This window comes from Elephas maximus, chromosome 8 (genome assembly GCF_024166365.1).
Source record: "Elephas maximus indicus isolate mEleMax1 chromosome 8, mEleMax1 primary haplotype, whole genome shotgun sequence".
NCBI lineage: Eukaryota > Metazoa > Chordata > Mammalia > Proboscidea > Elephantidae > Elephas > Elephas maximus.
In genome coordinates this window covers 6,837,873-6,844,504 of record NC_064826.1, presented here as the reverse complement: position 1 = coordinate 6,844,504, position 6,632 = coordinate 6,837,873, and the positions used below count along the sequence as shown (strand labels likewise).

The following is a 6,632-nucleotide window of genomic DNA, read 5'->3' as shown; positions in this document are numbered from 1 at the left end:
AATGACTTCTCACTGCAGCTTTGATAAAATTTAAGATCATGAACATATTCATGAAGCTCTGAAGACACTTCCCACCACTCTTTGCCTCATTCACAACAGGCCAGGGCTTTCCTAGGGTTCTTTCCTGCCCTGAGATCTTCATACATGCTCCCCTCTAAACAGAGAGCTCTTGATACCAATTCTCACCTAACACAAAATTGGGATAAACTTGTCAAATAATGCAGTGGAAACAGTGGCCAAGAGGGGATTTTCAGCAGCAAGGAAAAAATTATAAGAAAGAATCAAATGAAACCATTAGAAATTAAAACCATGATATAAGGAATGAATAATTCCATTCATGAGCTCATCAGTAGAATCAACGTAGCTGAGGAAATAACCAACAAAAGTGAAAATAGACCAAAGGACTTGCTCAGTTCACACTTATTAGATTTGTTATTATCTGGTTAATTGGACCATGCATTTTATATGCCCATCAGCAACGGATAACAGCTCTTATTCCCTCCCATTCATGCCAACAATTAGCATTCCCAGAGTTTTCCTTTTGTCCAGTCTGATAGACATGACATAGTTGGTTGCTAAGTAAACATTACCAAACTTCTTAACCTCTCTGAGTCTCTATTTTCTCATCTGTTAACTGGTTATAATAATGCTTACCTTATTGATTTTACAGGTTATTGCAGGATAGAGTTTAAAAATACAGAATTACAGGGTACTTAGTATACAATACAATAGAGCCCTGATGGCTCCATGTTTAAGAGCTTGACTGCTAAAAAAAAAGGTGGGCTGTTAGACTTCACCAGCTCCTCCTTGGAAACCCTATAGGGCAGCCCTTCTCTGTCCTATGGGGTCCCTGCTTGGCGCAAACAGCTTGCACTCCACTACTAACCTAAACTTTGGCAGTTCAAATCCACCCATCAGCAACAGGTGGGAGAAAGGCTTTGTGATCTGCTTCCTCAAAGATTCCAAAACCAAACAAAACCCACTGCCATCGAGTCAAATGTGACTAATAGCAAACCTATAGGAGAGAGTAGAACTGCCCCATAGGGTTTCCAAGGCTATATATCTTTACAGAAGCAGGCTGCCACATCTTTCTCCCTTGGAGCAGCTGGTGTGTTTGAACTACCAACCTTCTGGTTAGCAGCTGAGTGCTTAACCATTGCACCACCAGGTCTCCTTCCTCAAAGATTATAACCAAGAAAATCCTATGGAGTAGTTCTACTCGGTAGCACATGGGGTCACCATGAGTTGGCATTGACTCAATGGCCAAGGATTTGGTTTTTAGAATACAATCAATACAAATTTGTTTTCTTCCTCCCATTTGCTTTCCAAGCATTTAGCAAAGTTTCCTACATGCGGTAGGTATTCGATATACAAGCAAATAAAATAAAATAAAGGTTATAGTCAGTGTCATGGAAAAATTTGCTCATGTTCAATGAACAAAACAATAAAGAGGTGAAGAGGTAACTCTGTAGTTGGATGACCTGAGTGAAATCATGGCCATCTTCATTCAGTGTTCATGATATTTCAATCAGACACAAAGAATGGCTATCCAAGAACCCTGAGGAGTTTTAATTACATGCCACTCTCTTCTTATTTGCCAATAACGTCCATTATTATGAAACAAAGAATTTAATATTCTAATTTGTATCATACATACCAACATTCACGCATATTAAATTTAGATGTAGAGGAATAGTTCTAGGAAATAAAACACAGGAAAACAGAACATCTTGTCAGAGATATGAAACAGATACTAGCTGAGAAACGATTTTACTTTCACCAAGAAAATTTTCCAGAGTAGGGACTATTAAGACTTTCTAGGTTGGAAGTAGTAGTTACTCAAGTTTTGTTTTCACTATGAGCATGTAACTAAAAATGCAAAGTACCCATTAACATAGGCCAACGTTTAAATAAGAATCGCAAGACATTCAAGTACAAACAAGAATTATTTCGCCGTGCAGCAGTTTGTGTGAATTACCGGTTCAAATAAAGATCCGTAATTTGTATTTCTTTTTAGAACTCTACTTCAGTATCTACCACCTGTCTGTCGTTTTTTGTACTGTGGTGGTTTGAGTGTTGCTGTGGTGCTGGAACGGAAACCCTGGTGACATAGTGGTTAAGTGCCAAGACTGCTAACCAAGAGGTCAGAAGTTTGAATCCACCAGGTGCTCCTTGGAAACTCTATGGGGCAGTTCTACTCTGTCCTGTAGGGTCGCTATGAGTCGGAATTGACTTGACGGCAGTGGGTTTGGTTTTTTTTTTTTTTTGGTGGTGCTGGAAGCTATGTTATTAATATTTCAAATGCTGGCAGGGTCACCCATGATAACAGGTTTTAGCTGAGCTTCCAGACTAGGACAGGCTAGGAAGAAAGGCCTGGTGATATACTTCTGGGAACTAGCCACTGAAAAACTTATGGATCACGACAGAATACTGTCTGACGCACTTGCTCTGGACAAGTCATCAAGAGGGATCAATCACCAGAGGTGGATATTGTGTTTGGTGAAGTAGAGGGCCAGGAAGGGTGAGGGAGACCCTCAGTGAGATGAATCGGTACAACAGCCACAACAATAGACTTTAACACCCTGGCGGTGAAGATGACAGAGGATCAGGCAATGTTTTGTTCTGTTGTACGTACATGGGATTGCCATGAGTCAAAATCCACTCAACTGCAGCTAACAACAACATGTGGAGTATTGAGTATATCTGTGTTCACTTGTGAGGAAGAGAGAAGAAAAGTAAGCACAGCAGGAAGCTATTGAGGCGTCATGGTGTGTTTGTAGTAGTGGTGAGCATTTCATTTTTCTCCAAAAGATGCCTGCAGCTTGGGAGATGGAAGCTCCCAGTGGGGTGCAATTTGTTGTCCAACTCCCAGGGTAGGGATGAGGTCAGCACTTGGTCTAGATTAAGCTTGGTTTGTGTGGCAGACACAGAATAGAGGCCTCCCCTCATTTAGGATCAAGGAACGGACTGAAAGGTAGGAGCTCACCTGGAGAGGACTTTAACACCCCATCACTATTCCCCTCTAGTGGAGGCTAGTCTTCAGAGGAGACTGTGGAGCTCTCCTTCTCCTCCCGTATTCCACACTCAGGATCAGAGGGACTTCCAGCTCTCTCATTAGACACGGTAATTTGAGAAAATTCACCAAATGCCCAGGGCATTCGAAGAGGTATCCTGAGATTCAGGAGAGGAGGGGGAAAAAGTGGGAATGTTAGTGGGGTGAAGGAAAGAATAGGAATATGGCAAGAGTGCTAGATCTGAGCATTAACTCAAGGTAAAATGGGAGGAAGAAGCAAGTGAGAAAGAGAGGAGCCTGTGATCTCTGAAAGGAAATGAGAGAGGAAGAGGAATAGGGAAGTTGGTAGATGAGCAAAGGGTGAGCATGGGCAAGATGCCCAGAGCCAACATGGTCAGAGGAATGAAGAGCAAGAGCACCAATCCCAGGCTCTCTTCTCTGCCGTCCATAGCCCAGCTACACCTCGGTCAGACAGAGCTTTGACGCAGACTAGTAAAAGCCACTCTCTCTGGGTTTCTGAGTTAGAAAAAAGGCAATCGTTGTAGCCAGAACAGCCTTTACAAATTAGACTTGACAAGAAGGACATGAGTGTGAAGACCCCACTTGCATCCTGTCTGGTGCCCATCTGCAGTGCAAGATTCTCAGTCATGGAGGATGGCTCTGCCTCCTCCTTAGACAGGAAAAGTTTACTTACACTGTGTTATTGGAGTCCCATTCCTGAGTGGAGGCAGGGTTGCCAGGATGGCCAAGTGTCATCATCCAAGCAATCTCCTTTCTTCTAAGCAATTCTCCTACAACATTGCCAAACAGCCTGCCCTGGGATATCAAGGACTCCAGAGTCAACTAGATAGCCTCTTACTTTCTTGATTCTCCCAACAGAGAAAATCTACAGAAAGGAATCAATACAGTTGAATTTGGGAGAAACTCAAGAAGAATGATGAAGCATGGAGTCCAAGTATGGGAGGAGTCTGAACAGAAAGAGTTGGTTTAAGCAGCTTTGAGACACAGATGATCTCTCTAAAATTTAGTCATTTAGTTCTTGTTTGCCCTGTCCCCATACCCACTACAAAGGGAAGAGTTTCATTAAGCAACACCCTTGAACTTTAACAAAAGGAACGTTCTACCCAAGACCTGTTCCCAATGTTTGAACTTCTCCATCCCACCAGGATTTGCCAGATGAGAAGCACTCCAACCACCATGTCACCACTCTATGTTCTTTCTGCAACAAAGTGTAAACAACAAGCACATGTTAATAGTAGCAATGGGCTGAGATGATATGACACATAAGCAGGTAAAGAAGGCCTTAGGGCATTTCTAAGTGCTTATGGCCACCTGGTCAAGAAATAGCACAACATTCTAGAGTGGCCCTAGCAATGACTGATGCAAGTACCCAGTGAGTACTCTGCTGGCCTGCACTGACTGTGGACCTAACTCACCACCTCCCTCCAGCCTGCTATCTCACCAGGAAATACGTGTTCAGAGGTAGTGCTCAGCAAATTAATTGGGCAAATAGAACACTACACAAATGTTATGACTCTTTCCTCTAATTTATCGCACATTACCAGAATGTGCTTCTTGAGTTCAACTGTGGCCACAAGCAGAAACTAAGGCTGTGAGATTTGAGCAGGTGAAGAATGGGTCTCCTTTTACCTGCCATGTCTACTTCCAAGAACTGACTGAGATTTTTACACATCGTTTGATTTTTGCAGTGATGATAACGACAACAAGGGACTTAGGATCTTCATGTTATGGAATAATCCATAAAGATGACTGTTCCACCTGGCACTGACTCTAGGAAGAGCTAGTCTTTGAGGATTCGACAGCATTGTTTCACTTCATCTCTAAGGGCCTCCTTGACTTTGTCATTTCGGAGGGTGAAGATGAAAGGGTTCAGAAAAGGGGTCACTACAGAGATCAGTAGGGAAAGGATCTTGTTGTACTCAGCTGCCTGTGTATGCTTGGGTTTCACAAAAAGGAAGAAGCAGGTGCCATAGCGAGTGATGACAAAGATGAAGTGGAAGGCACAGGTGGAGAAGGCTTTCCTCTGGCCAGAGGCTGAGGGGATCTTGAGGATGGTGGAGATGATGCAGGTGTAGGAGACAATTGTAGGGATCAAAGAGCCAATGATAATGAAAACAGCCATTAAGAGGATGAACTCTGTGGACAGAGTGTCATCACAAGATAGTTTGAGCAATTGTCCTCTGTCACAGAAAAAATGGTCTAACACGTTGGATTTGCAGAAGGTAAACTGAAACGTGGCATAGACTGGCCAGATTTCAGAAAGGAACCCAAACACCCAGCGTGGCCTCACTACCCAGGTGCAGGTGTGGCTGTTCATGATGATGTTGTACCTCAGAGGGTTACAGACAGCCATGTAATGGTACACAACCCTGGCGGCTAATAATGCCAACTCTGTGGTCCCCATAGCAAGGTACAAGAAGAGCGGAGCAACACAGGCAGTCAGAGATATTATCTGCATCCCAGGGAGCAGCAGCCCCCAGAGCATCACGGGAACAACAATGGTCGTGGTCAGGGTCTCCAAGACAGCGAGGTGGCCAAGGAAGAAATACATGAGGGACTGCAGACGCTTATCAACACAATCATGATGATGACCAAGTTTCCCATTACTGTCATTGAGTAGAAGAAGAAGAATATAGCAAAAAGGATATGGTATAGTTTTGGGGACCCATGGAAGCCTAGAAGGCAGAATTGCATGGCACTAGAATGATTTCCCATCACTTAGTCCTTGTTCTGAGAGAGGTAACATTGCTCCACCTCCCTCTCAAGAGGGGAGAAGAAAGGTTAGGGTGAGGAAATACGTCCAACCTTCGGTGAAATGCCTGCACCGCTATGGACATACAAGTATGAGTTGTTTTCAAGTCAACGCTGACTCATGGCAACCCCATGTGTGTCAGAGTAGAACTGTGCTCCACAGGGCTTTTAATGACTGATTTTTTGGAAGTATATCACCAGGCCTTTCTTTTGAGGTACCTGTGGGTAGACTCAATCCCCCAAACTTTTTGCCAGCAGCTGAATATGTACACCGTTTGCACCACGCAGGGCCTCCAACATATACATTGCCTGGGCTAAATGTTAAGCCACCTCCAGTGTATAAATGTGATTCCTGCTTTGTTGGGAGAGAGCTCCCGGGATGGGTGAACACACCTTCCTCTCTGATGGTATGAGGAACACCTTCCAGTCTTTTCCTCTAGTGGATGTGCCTTCTCACAGGGTCAGGGGCTAAGACCTTGAAAACGGCCAGTTTTGAAGCTGAGTTAATCGGTTCGCTCTGGTTCTGGGCTTGTCCTATTTCCTCTTAGAAGGATAATATCAAGTCCATCTCTTCACAGGATGACATAATTACCTTCAAACATCATTATGACGATGTTGTTTGAAGGACAGAACTTTGAATACCAGTCCTCCTCCATATGCAGAGACCCACCCTGGGGCCAGCGTGAAAAAGCACGGGGTTCAAGGCCAACATCCCTGTGTTCCACAGATTTCAAAACCCCCATATTGCAGGGAAGGAAGGCCTCCAAATGGGAATCTGATGTCCCTGGTTTTGCCATGGTGTTAACCCCACAGAAAAGCCTGGGACCATTTCCCAGAGAAGATCCAT

At 43.9% G+C, this 6,632-nt stretch overlaps 1 pseudogene; it reads right to left on the bottom strand.

Annotated features, from left to right (window-relative positions):
* Positions 1-4,814: 4,814 nt before the first annotated feature.
* LOC126082006 (olfactory receptor 9A4-like) lies at positions 4,815-5,749 on the bottom strand (annotated as a pseudogene).
* Positions 5,750-6,632: the final 883 nt, after the last annotated feature.